Below are 13,285 nucleotides of genomic sequence, written 5' to 3'. Positions count from 1 at the left end.
CGGTCAAATGGCTGACGCGTTTCGGGGACGAATCCCTTTCCTCAGAGCTAATGACCAGCCTCTGATGCAGATGTGTAATGGATGAAAAGTGGGAGCCTCACCAGCAAGGTGTGTGCGCTACCTGTTTTCTCTTTACACAATGTAAACGGAACACTACAGACTTCTGTATTGACGAAGGCAAACAATGAATTTAAAAGGTGCCCGTCAGCCAAACCCTGGGACAGCATCCAAGGCTGGTTAGACAGAACACCAGGCAATTCGGTACTTTCAAAATAACAAAAGCAAACAATAATGAACAATAACACTTGAATATGCAGAGAATGGTAGATAGTAAATAATTGGATGGGGGCAGTTCACACCCTGGAGATAATGGGGTAAGGGTAGTCCAAGTGTTAGACCTGAACCCAGTCTTCACCGGCACGTTGGTGCTCAGCAACGTGAAAGCAAAATCCTCAAGGGAAGGGGGGTGGGGGGGTGGGGTTGAACAGTCAGTAAACAAGTAGTGGGTATAGCAAAAGTGTCAAGTTACTATCAGGGATGGACTGACCATTTGGAAACTCGGGCACTGCCCGAGGGCCCGAGGTCAGTAGGGGGCCCCATGAGATGCCCCTGGTACCTTTTTCATAGGCTTTTTTGAGTTTGGGCAAGGACACAGGGGCCCCATGATCTCCTATTGCCCGGGGGCCCCATGAGTTGTCAGTCCGCCCCTGGTTCCTATGTAATCCAGGTTATGATGTCTGTATGCAGTGTCAATGTGCTGAATGTTACTGAAGAAGGAATTCGATGGATGCGGTAGGTCGGTCAAATGTGACCACAGCAGTCCAGGCTGGTACCCACAGTGCGGTCCACCAATCACCAGCTGAAGGGACAGGGAATCTTCTAATGTTGCATAGCGATGCAGGGACAGCTATAGCTCACAGGGTCTTGGTAGGCTGCAGTCCCAGCAGCTGGACGGTAGCCCTGATTCTCACTGAAAGGTCGGGGGGGTTTAGAGAGAGCGGTTCTGACTAAAACAGCTCTTTAAATAGCCTCCCCAATAATTCGGCCTTCTGATTATAAGATTACTGGGAGATGTGGTTGAAGAAAGACTCAGGAATCCCGGTACACAAGACTAAAAAGTTCCACAGTCCTTTGCTTCTTGGCTCAGAAATATGATTCAAACAGCCTGAGTGCAACACTAGAGAGAGAGAAACTGAACAGTCTGCAGCTATGAAGGTAATGTCCACTGCATTCATATTATTATAGCCAGAACCTGGCTATATCTGTTTTCCCATAGATTGCCTGCAAGTCTCCCTGGGTGCCTTAACTACCTCCACCATGCCCTCACCCATGTGTTGTTACAATCTCAGCTGGGTTTCTTCACCTCCTCTCTGTATCTATCACCTCCTCCTCATTACAGGTGAAACTTGAAAAATTTGAATATCGTGCAAAAGTTAATTTATTTCAGTAGTGCAACTTAAAAGGTGAAACTAATATGAGATAGACCTGGTTCAATGACCATGGGATTACTATGCTTGATTGGCCAGCAAACTCGCCTGACCTGAACCCCATAGAGAATCTATGGGGCATTGCCAAGAGAAAGATGAGAGACATGAGACCGAACAATGCAGAAGAGCTGAAGGCCGCTATTGAAGCATCCTGGTCTTCCATAACACCTCAGCAGTGCCACAGGCTGATAGCTTCCATGCCACGCCACATTGAGGCAGTAATTGCTGCAAAAGGGGCCCAAACCAAGTACTGAGTACATATGCATGCTTATGCTTTTCAGAGGTCCGATATTGTTCTATGTACAATCCTTGTTTTATTGATTGCATGTAATATTCTAATTTTCTGAGATTGTGGATTTGGGGTTTTCATGAGCTGTAAACCATAATCACAATGATGACAAATCACGGCTTGAACTATCTTGCTTTGCATGTAATGAGTCTATCTCATATATTAGTTTCACCTTTTAAGTTGCATTACTGAAATAAATGAACTTTTGCACAATATTCTAAATTTTTTGAGTTTTACCTGTATACTGGGGATCGTAAGGGTTCCAGATTTTCCTCACTCCAGAGCGCCAAAGTGGCCTATGAAATCTCCCACTTATCCAGAGAATCTCTGGCCTCTGGGAGAGAAATGCTCCGGATTTACATTTTCTCAACACATTTTCCAAGCATCCAGGAATCCCTTAGGTCAAGCACACCTTGAGGGAAGTCTAGAGATAGTCTTTCAGCTTCTACAAATTCTCCCACCATTATTGTGCATCTCTATGTCAGTTCCAATTCTTGCCTTTATTGACTCTGCTGCCAGGACTAATTTTATTGGGGCATCCCTAGCTCTAGATATGGAACTAATTTTGAAACACATCTATATACCTCTCCCAGTGTCAGTCACTGATGTCACAGGACTTTCCATATGGCCCATACACCAGCAAATAACGCCCCTCGAGATGTGCATTGGAGTGATACATTGGAAAATTGTCACCTTCTTGGTCCCGATTCAGGTCACCTCCCTCATAATCCTGAGCCAGTCTCACCTGCAGCAACACACGTTGACAAAAAACTGGTCCATTCTCGAAGTTATGGCTTTGAGACCTCTCTGCCATTTTGGCTTTCTTCCCCCAGCCCTGTTATTAAAGTAGTTCCGCAGGTCCTTTCTCAAACCATCCTGCAGGCAACTACTGACTTCTCTGAGTGAGTCACTTTTCCCCCTCACTGCTCCTATGATTTTGCCATTAATCTCATCATTGGGGCCATGTCCAAATACACTGCGCAAAAAAAATAAAGGAACACTTTTTAATCAGAGTATAGCATCAGGTCAATTAAACTCTTGGGATATTGATCTGGTAAGTTAAGTAGCAGAGGGGGTTGTTAATCAGTTTCAGCTGTTTTGGTGTTAATGAAATTAACAACAAGTACACTAGATGGGCAACAATGAGACGACCCCCAAAACAGGAATGGTTTTACAGGTAGAAGCCACTGACTTTTTTTTCCCTTCCCATATTTTATAACTGTTTTTCACTAGTTTTGCATTTGGCTAGGGTCAGTCTCACTACTGGTAGCATGAGGCGAAACCTGGACCCTACAGAGGTTGCACAGGCAGTCCAACTCCTACAGGATGGCAATCAATACATGCCATTGCCAGAAGGTTTGCTGTGTCTCCCAGCAGAGTCTCAAGAACGTAGAAGAGATTCAAGGAGACAGGTATTTACTCTAGGAGAGCTGGACAGGGCTGTAGAAGGTCCTTAACCCATTAGCAGAACCAGAATCTGCTCCTCTGTGCAAGCAGCAGGAACAGGATGAGCAATGCCAGAGCCCTACAAAATGACCTCCAGCAGGCCACTGGTGTGAATATCTCTAACCAAACAATCAGAAACAGACTTCATAGTGGGCCCTGTGCTCGCTGTCCGGCACCATAGAGATCGACTGGCATTTGCCATTGAACACCAGAATTGGCAGGTCCACCATTGGCGCCCTGTGCTTTTCATAGATGAGACCAGGTTCACCCTGAGCACATGTGGAGAACGGTATGCTGCCTGTAACATCATTCAGCATGACAGTTTTGGTGGTGGGTCAGTGATGGTCTGGGGAGGCATATCCATGGAGGGACGAACAGACCTAAGCAGTCAGGGTTCCATTGTCTAGCCTGTAATTAGGTATCGTGATGAAATCCTTGGACCCATCGTCAGACCCTACGCTAGTGCAGTGGGTCCTGGGTTCCTCCTGGTGCACGACAATGCCTGGCCTCATGTGGCGAGAGTATGCAGGCAGTTTCTGGAGGATGAAGGAATTGATACCACTGAATGGCCCCCATGCTCGCTTGACCTAAATCCAGTAGAACACCTCTGGGATATCATGTTTCGGTCCATCCGACCCAACTAGGTTGCACCCAAGACTGTCCAGGAGCTCAAATGATGCCCTGGTCCAGATCTGGGAGGAAATACCCCAGGATACCATCTGTTGTCCCATTAGGAGCATACCCTGACATTGTCAGGCATGCATACAAGGAACAAGGGGGGCCATACAAACTACTGAGTACCATTTTGAGTTGCTGCAATGAAATTTCCGCAAAATGGACTAGCCTGCTTCATAATTTTTTCACTTTGATTTTTGGGGTGTCTTTGAATTCAGTCCTCTGTGGGTTGATCATTTACATTTCCATCAAACGATGTGGCATCCTTACCTTCCTAACATTACGCAGCCCATCCAGTATCCAGCATCATATTTTTCCCCATTGAGATCTGATACGTTTTCAAAGTGTTCCTTTAATTTTCTGAGCAGTGTATATTTCTGAAAATGTTAATCCATCTTGTCAGCCAAAACCAGATTTTAATTTATGGAGATGAAAATCAAAACCCTAAGACTTTGCATTGATTACCAGGGCTTGAAGGTGATACCTGCTGCCCCTCATCACCAAACCATTAGGTTGCCTGTTTAAAGCCAAGATCTTCTCCAAACATGACCTACATGGGGTTTATAATCTGGACCTAATAAAAAGGACAGACAAATGGAAGACTGCATTCAATGCTTGGGATTGGTATCACAAATATCCAGATATCTTGGGAAGATATATTTGAGATGAAGAAAAATTTTGAGTGCGATTGCTGTATGAGGACAATATTTTTGCAGCCTCCACAAAGGATATACGAATGGTCTTACAAGACCTCTGGGAAATGGGCTCTACTCAAGGAAGAGAAGAGAATTTACAAGGAACAAGAAGTGTCTTTTCTCAGATACATGGTCTCTAAGAACGGTCTCCAGATGGACTCCAACAAGGTGTCAGAAATCACTAATTGGCTGTATCCCACCAGTCTAAATGCAACTCAACAACTCGGAGGTTTCACAAACCATTATCTATTTATCAAGGGGTACTCCTGTCCGGTGGCACCCATGGTGGTGCCCTGACCCATAAAGCTACTGATCCCAAGGATTGGCCTACCGAAGTTCTGGAAGCTTTTGATGCCCTGAAAAACATTTTCCTAAGTGGTTCACTTTACAACAGCCAGATACAGCTAAACACTTCCTTGAAGTTCCACCATGGTTGTCAAGGCTTTACTTCTCTAGACAGCCCAAGACAAAAAGCACTGATGCGCCTTCTTCTTTTACACCAGAAGAAAACATTTAGGGGATCAGGGATCTTAGCTGTTGACCATCAAGCTGGTCCTAGAGGAATGGGCATATCAGGGATCTCCATATCATCTGACCATATTTACTGATCCAAGAATCTACAATATCTTTAATCTGCTCAGTGACTCCATGTAAGGCAGGTCCAGAGGCCACTTTTCTTTTCTTGCTGTAATTTGTGTCATCACATGAAATTTGATTCCAGCAATACCTGAACCAATATACCTTCCTGCTCCTTTGATTCCCTTACAGAGAGACCATTATTTTTCTTGCACAAATGCAGTGAGCACTATTTCAAAAACCCCTATTCTTCTATGCAAAACCCAATTGCCACCAAATCTCAGGACATGCAAGTGCTTATTCAATATAAATTGGAGCCAGACACGGTCACTGCTCAAGCACAGGATCTATACACTCCCCGAGCTCCGAATGTTGTTTTGCGTACTGCCTTAGCACATCAGCTTAAGATTTTGTTGAACCCCATCCTGGTCTCCACTGCACCCACAGCACAGTTTCTACTGCACTCATAGCCAACCAGCCTGGTTTTTGCTGTATCCAAACCCAAAGTTACAACTGTGCCTACAGCCTCGGTTTCTGCTGCATTCTGCAGTTGTGTAAGGATTACAGGTTTTGTCTTGCCTCCAGCCTGTGACAATCCAGTGAAAGAAGAAAGCAGCAGAAGACTGATGAGCTCCTCTTTCTGTTCTTTCCTGCTGTCAGCAAGCTCCTTATTGGAACATTTGCACTATAAATCAACTGATTGGCTCCTTGTGATGCTGTTACCAGGTCATATTGAAGTATTTGCCCTGCTTGTTTTTGACAACTTTATATTGGCAAAAAGCATTTCAAAATTCATTGCTTTAGCCCTGGTTCACACCGGTGCAGCTTGTCATGCAATTTGACAAGTTTCAAATTGCATGCCAAGTCACACCCTATTGTCCGTAATGCAAGCGTTCCTGAACTTATTTTTGCGACTTGCATAGACATCTGTGCATGAAGTCGCACAGATGTCTTCCAAGTTGCACCTGAAGTCACACTGACATGCGACTTTGAAATAGTGCGACAAAGTAAAGTCGCATGATTTCAAAGTTGGATTTGGTGTGAACCAGGGCTTAAAAGAACATACAGGCCATGATTTCTGATTTTGTTACAACCATGTCAGAGGGGCAGTTCTGCCACTGGCAACATGTCCCCAGTGGCAGAATTACCCAAGTAATTAATGGAATCACCTTATTGCTGCCCTGGAACAATGTAAAATCCCACTCATTAGCAAGGTAGTGACACCTGGCTGGTCTTGATCTCTTAGCTATTCTGTCACAGAGTTACTCATCTGACATGCTTCTTAATGTAACTTTAACCACTTCCCGACCGGCCGTTGTATATAAACGGCCGGACGTTGGCACTGCAGGGTCGGGTGGCAGTCTATAAACGGCCTCCCCGCATCCTGCTTGTGCGCGCTCCCTGGGAGCGCGCAGCACCGCGATCCAGTGCCCGCTGTGTCCTCCGGACACAGTGAAACACCGATCGTCGGACGGGACCTCTGTACGAGGTCCCGATCATGTGATCACTGATTGGCCAATCAGTGATCACATGCAAAGTAGTAAGCAAGATGTCACTTCTGACATCATTGCTTACTATGTGTGAAATCTGTGAATGATCACAGAGGTCACATGGTACAAGGCTATTCACAAAAGCCTTGTACCATGTGACAAGCTGTGACCAATCACAGCTCACTCAGTTCTTCTCAATGAGTGCATGAATGCACACAGAGAGAAAGAGAAATGATTGCTTTTACATCCTATATGGGTGTAAAAGCAATCAGTGTAAAAAAAAAAAAAAAATCTTCATCACCCCTCACAAGTAGTAAATGTTTAAAAATTATAATTTTTGCTTATAAACTAATTTGGATTTTTTTTTTTTACTAAAAAGATAACGGAATAAATTTTGGCTAAGATTTATGATGAAATATTATTTATTTGCAAAATTTTATAAAAAAAACACTTTTTTTCAAAATTTTTGGACATTTCATTTACATAGCAAAAAAAATACAAATCCCAGTGGTGAATAAATACCACCAAAATAAAGCTTTATCTATCTCAAAAAAATGGTAAAAAATTCATTTGGGTACAGTGTTGCATGACCGCGCAATTGTCATTCAAAGTGTGATAGCGCTAAAAGCTGAAAATTGCCCTGGTCAGGAAGGGGGTAAAAGTGTCCGGTCTGGAAGTGGTTAACACTAGTTAACCAACTAGAATAGGAAGGAGCAGCAAAGGGCAGCTGTCTTAGGGCAGTAGGAATGGTATACCCATCCCTGATTTGCATACTTCTGGGTCAGTGATTCACGGTGAAAATAAATTCCTCACATACAAACATTAGACTAACATGCAGAGCTGCTGTTAGAAACCTCGGGTCCCCATACAGCCAACCTGGCAAGCCCCCCCCCCCCCCTTTCTAAAAAAAAAAAAAACACAGTTTACTATGCTTCAGTTATGAATGTACACAATTAGTGATTGGTACAGATCACTCATTGTGTTCATTCGGAAAAGGAAAGGTCTGGTAAATGTGGCGTATTTACCAGACCCTTCCCCCACTCTCCATGCTAACAGATCTTATTGTGTGCTTGCAGCTGCTGAAAAGAAAGTAGGGAAGCTGGCAGCATTGTGGGGGTGGGGGCAACGTATGGTGCACAGAGAGGGGGCGATGGGTGTGGCAGGGGGTAATTAATGGAACTGATCCCCTGTATGGTTTTCTCTGCAGCATCTGAAAGCCAGCGGGAGGAAGAGGAGAAGAAGTCAGCTTTCAGCTGGTGCAGAGGGAGTCATACAGGGGATCGGTTCCAGTAGTTACCCCCTCCCACTATATCAATCACCCTCCCTGTCCACATCCAATTCATCCAGCTGCCTGGGCCCCATACACAAGGACTGGTGTACCCCCTTATCCATGGCCCTGCTAACGTGGCACAATGCAAGAATGCATTTCTCATAAGTACCTAATGGGCCACTGGAGAAGCTGAAAATCAAAGTGGTAGTCATTCTCAGGTTCTGTGCAAACTGGGGGTCCCTCGCTTAGCACCAATGCCTTGTATTTTTTTCAATGAAAAAAAAAATACAAGGCATTTTAATGGAGGTCTGTGCTAAGCAAGTGACTCCCTGTGGTCAGTATACAGGGGGGAATCCTCTTGCATAATACCCAAGCATGGCCTGGAACATTGCAGCTATTACTTGATTAGTACAGACTACTACAATGACTTTCAGCTTCCCCAGTGGCTTATAAGGTCCCATCTGATAGGCATACTTATGATGGCCATACACCAATCGAATATTGTCCAGTCACTGATGAACCCAGATAAATCAACTTTGTAAGTGTCCAAGTCAACACCCACCTGCCCAACATCCTTTGATACAAAAATCAAAAGAGCTGGGCAGAAAATTGTTGACCGAATAGCACATACATTCATTCAGATGCAGCTGCTGTTCAGGTATTCTGACAGCCACCTGCGCCGGCTGTCAGAATACAATACCAATGCTGCAGATTCATCCATCTGTGCTGAATAGCATGGATGGGGGAATTGTACAGCCCACAAGCTGAATGAAAAAAAAAAAATCTATCAGTGTAAGGCCAGCTTTACACTGTGCCAAGCTGGACCAGTGTAAGAATGAAATACATAATTCCTGGAGTTCAGAAAGCTAGCAGGATTGATCTATAAGGGCTCATGTACACTGCAGCAGCTAAACTGAAGTCTAGGAGCAGTTTTTTTTCAGCAGCCCCTGAACTTTCCTTTATGTTTTCCTATGTGTCCATGTACACTATGTCATTTACAGGCAGTTGAGGTTACAGGCATTTTTTTGAAAGCACAAAAATTGCGTTCAGGAGTAGAGTTTACTGGCGTTTCAAACAGCAAACGCTTGTAACCGCGTGTTGCATTTTTGGGCTGGTCCATATCCAGATGCTGTCCAGTGCCTTTTTTATTCATCAAAAAAATGCATACACAGTGTTTTCCATGTATTCAAATGGACCTGGTACACCAGTGCAGTCAGTTCAATGTTCTGTGTGCAGGAAAAAAATGGTAGAACGTGCCGCATTATTTCTGCACAGAACTGTACTGGAACGCAGCAAAAAAAAGCACAAGGAGTGTTGTGTGGACTCCAGAATGCATCTGAAGGCGCTACAGCACTATGTAGCCCCTCCCACAGTGCCAAGCATGTTTCACGAGCCACTTTTGCAGTTGCAACACCCATCTGCAAGTAGTGCTCTCTCTGTTTCTGCTCTCTCTATTTCTCACAAAATGTCTTAAATAGATAAATTATTTACTATCTTTCAGTGCATTCTGGGCATTTATGAGGGTCTCCTGAGGTTATCTTTTAAAAACGCTTCTAAACGTAAACGCACACAAATGCAGCTAAACTGACGTTTTTAACCTACGTTTTCTAGCAATCAGTTTCCAGTGTTCAGAAAACTTTTTCAAATGCCCCGTGTACACGAGCAGCTCCTAAACTCGAGTTCAGGAGCTTTTGGCATTTTTTTTTTTGCCAAAGCTCCTAAACTCCACTCTTTAAAAGCCCATGTGTCCATGTACACATAGGATTTTAGCAGAGTTTGGGAGCTGCTGCGTTTAGGTGAGGTTAAACCTCCCTCTACTGAACGCAGAAGAAACGCGTTCAGGATAGGAACATTTTGACCGCTGACAGTGGGAAAATGCGACAAGAACGTGGCAAAATTGCAGTACCATGGTAGCTACGTTTTGCGTTTTCCCATGGCTGGCGGTCAGGATAGGCTCCTGTACATGGAGCCTAGGAGTGAATAACAACAAAAAGTAAGAGATTGGGACTCTAGTCCCTGACAATAGTTGATGCTGTAGGTTGCCTTGGTGGAAATAGAAGATGAGGGTTTAATGCCATTGTATCTAAATCCAAAACTGTAATATATCAAAACTTACTAGTCTTTGGTGTGGTAGCTGCATTTCCTTTTTTTAAAGCTTCACCTGGTGATCCTGCAAATAACACACGCCCTGTCCTTGAGTGGCTACGTCATTCCTCCACTGTATCCTCTGAGGGAACCAAAGTTGTCATCATAGGCTGTTCTCCTCTTGTGTACTTCAAACATGCCCGTATCTCTTCATCTCCACTACATGGGTGGCAGGGCAATTGGTAGTCTATAACTAGAAAGGAAGATATTTGGTGCTGCTCACAGGAACACTGCATCTCTGGCAAGATCAACAGGCATTTTCTGTATTTGCTGAAAATAATCTTAGCCTGAAAAAAACAAATTAAACAAAGGCTCACATCTAAGGTCCATAAGCTGCAATATATTACATTATTGTTCTTGGGTTTAATTATAGTTTAAATCTGAATATATATATATATATATATATATATATATATATATATATATACACACACACACACACACACACACACACACACACACACACACACACACATATACATACACAGAGAGAGAGAGAGAAATAAAATATACATGGCATAGTTCTAAAGGATTACAAATATATATATAAATAAATAAAAAGTATTAATAATACATATATTGAAAATATACATATCATGATAATAAAAAAATTAAACCAAGGCTCACATCTAAGGGCCATAAACTGCAATATTACATGTTTGTTCTTGGATTTAATTATATTTTAAAATTAAATGCCAGCTGAAATAATTATAAAGCTGAAATGTATATAGAAAATATACATATCATGGTTTAAAAAAAAAAAAGTATTTAAAAAAAAAAAATTTAAATAAATATGTTTATAGAAAAAAAATTGAAAAAGTATTACACACACACACACATATAAAAAGAAAAAAAAATTATATATATATATATATATATATATATATATATATATATATATATATATATATATACACACATACACACACACACATATAGATAGATATAGATAGATAGAATACATATCATGGCTTAAAAGAAAAAAAAAAAGTATTAATAATACATATATAGAAAATAATAAACATGATTAAAAGAAAATATATGATTGTTACAAAAAAAAAGTATTTAAAATATAGATATTGTGGTAAAAAGTATTAAAACTATAAAATATACATAACTATAGGTATGATAAATATTATATAAAAAATACCCTTAAAGGCTAACTTTACACTGCAAAAAAAAAATAAATACAAAGTGCTGAGGGGGGCCACAAAGGTTAGGCAGCAGCTCCATGCACAGCAAGTCCCACTCCCATCTATAGCAGCAGCACAGAGAGCCTGAGTCAGCTCTGCAATGAAAAGACACCCAGGCATCACATTTCACCAGCCCACTTGATTTGAACCTCTGCCAAGGTAGGTGAAAGACCTCATGAATATGCAAAGCAGGAAGTTTTCAGAGAGCAGCTTCATGTAAATCCTCCATGACTGGCAGCTGATCAGATCCCAGAACAATGCTCTGCCCCTGGAAAAGTTGCCTGCTGACAAAGGGTGCTGTCACCTGCGCACCAATCAAGGCAACAGACCCCTTTTTAGCAGCAAGATTTTTTTTTTTCACTTTTTCTCGTGGAGGGGGAGATTATCACATTGTTGGTCCCCCCCCCCAAACCAAGCAGAGAAGGGAGGGGCCAGCAGGCGGTCTCTTCAAACTCCCAGCAGCGGCCATTTTAACTGTGGGCAGCATGCTATAATCTTGCCAGTAAGTGAAAACTGATCTTGTTTTTTTTTTTTTTTACCTTCAACAATAGCTTTATTTTCAATCGCCGAGCCCTGGGTTTTGTGGCAGCTAGGCGATCAGAGTGCTTCAGCCGCAGCAGCAGCCAGTGACACCTTCAATCTCCTGGCCAATTCATCAGCTAATATTGCATTGTAATAACTTGCACCCCCCCCTTCCCCCATGACATCATTCCAGCCTTGATTGAATTGTGGAGGTGTGATTAAAGAGCTGAATGTCAACAGATCAAGCCTGCAGTGGACAAAGGTAGTGTGCACATCAAGGAGGGGGGTGCATAGTTTGCAAAAAGAAACAAAAAAAAAATCAGGTTTGTGTTTGTATGGTAGGAGTTTAAAATGGCACACTGCCTTTTTTTCCAGGCTGCAGAAGAGGGGGGAGCTGGGGGATAGTGCAGTCTGAGGGACACTGCCCTCCCATCCAATCACAATCCGCCTATTTGCCATTGCAAAGTTGTTAACCCCAGAGTCTTGTGGCTGCCTCCGCTTCTAATCTTCTTGGGGCTTTTTTTTTTCCTCTCTTCTTCTTTTACAAAGCTTGGAAGATTTGGGTAGAAGAAAGCTTTGCTCTCATCAGACAGCCATGGAACTAAGTGGGACTCCTGATCTGCTCTGCCATCTCAAGATGTTTGGAAAGCCATCTGCTGCTTGGATATTGTTTGATAGAACCCAGCACAGCTCTCCGGCTTATATTGTTTTAAGAATTCCACCCTGGGGCTTGACACCCCCCTCACTTCCATGTCCAAGAGGTAAGTTCACCATATACCCCCCCATCTTAAGTTGTCCCCCTCCCTTTTCTTAGAAAAAAGTGGGTGGCTTTCTCTTTTGGAATTTTTCAGATCATTCCTATTGCTACTTTTTTTTTCTTTTCCTTTCTTTAGAAACAATGTTGATCATTGATACATTTTGTTTGTTTGGTTTTTTTTATGTTGATACATTTTGTGTTTTTTGTTTTAGTTTTTTTGGCAGGGACTGTATTTTCAGCACCGCTGCAGTGCGTTATATATTGTCCATGTGTGTCTTTTTTTATTTAATTGTATTTATTTACTAAATAGTGTCTCAATGGATTGTCATCCTTTAATATATTTAAGGGTCTCTCCCTGCATCGTGCTGTTTTTAAAATAGTTACATTTGATGTGCATTTTGTAGCTTGTGATAGTAAAACAAAAAAAAAATGCAAAGATATAAAAAAAAATAAAAAGGTGTGAGTGTTTGTGTGTGGATTTTTTTTCTTTTTTAAATAAAGGATCAGTAAAATAAAAAATAGGAAGCAACAGATTAATGAGATCGGCAGGAATATAGGTCGTGGTACGATCTGAATCGTTTGTTTAATGCACAGTGGAGAGAAGGAGGAGACTTGTACAAGAGGGTTTTATTCTGATCTAAGTTATGGCTGGTACTAAATGGTGGTTCTTCACATTGGAGAAGATCAGCTCCCTCTATAGCGATTGCTGGGTGTCGTAGGCTACTGGTGGGATGATCTAT

General features: G+C 42.4%; 1 protein-coding gene and 1 long non-coding RNA gene across 3 annotated transcripts in view; one reads left to right on the top strand and one right to left on the bottom strand.

Moving 5' to 3' along the window:
* LOC149469732 (uncharacterized) overlaps nt 1–11,391 on the bottom strand; it is a 61,457-nt gene extending 50,066 nt beyond the window's left edge. The window contains exons 1-2 of the long non-coding RNA XR_016311520.1: nt 11,224–11,391; nt 10,045–10,360 (exon numbers count right to left, since the gene is read on the bottom strand). This is a non-coding gene — a long non-coding RNA (uncharacterized LOC149469732). The remainder of the gene's footprint in view (nt 1–10,044; nt 10,361–11,223) is intronic.
* Nucleotides 11,392–11,894: 503 nt separating this feature from the next.
* Nucleotides 11,895–13,285, top strand: part of EPC1 (enhancer of polycomb 1) — a 119,779-nt gene continuing 118,388 nt past the window's right edge. Inside the window, exons 1-2 of one of the 2 annotated variants that reach the window (XM_089668688.1) lie at nt 11,895–12,050; nt 12,338–12,549. The gene's annotated coding sequence lies outside the window, so the exon portion shown is untranslated. Of the gene's footprint in view, nt 12,051–12,274; nt 12,550–13,285 lie in introns of those variants that run through there. The other variant, XM_089668689.1, reaches the window with a different exon arrangement.

The sequence above is a fragment of the Staurois parvus genome, unplaced genomic scaffold (assembly GCF_062004578.1).
Source record: "Staurois parvus isolate SC_StPar_1 unplaced genomic scaffold, SC_StPar_1.0 ptg000061l, whole genome shotgun sequence".
Lineage (NCBI taxonomy): Eukaryota > Metazoa > Chordata > Amphibia > Anura > Ranidae > Staurois > Staurois parvus.
This window is presented reverse-complemented; position numbering and strand designations above follow the sequence as displayed.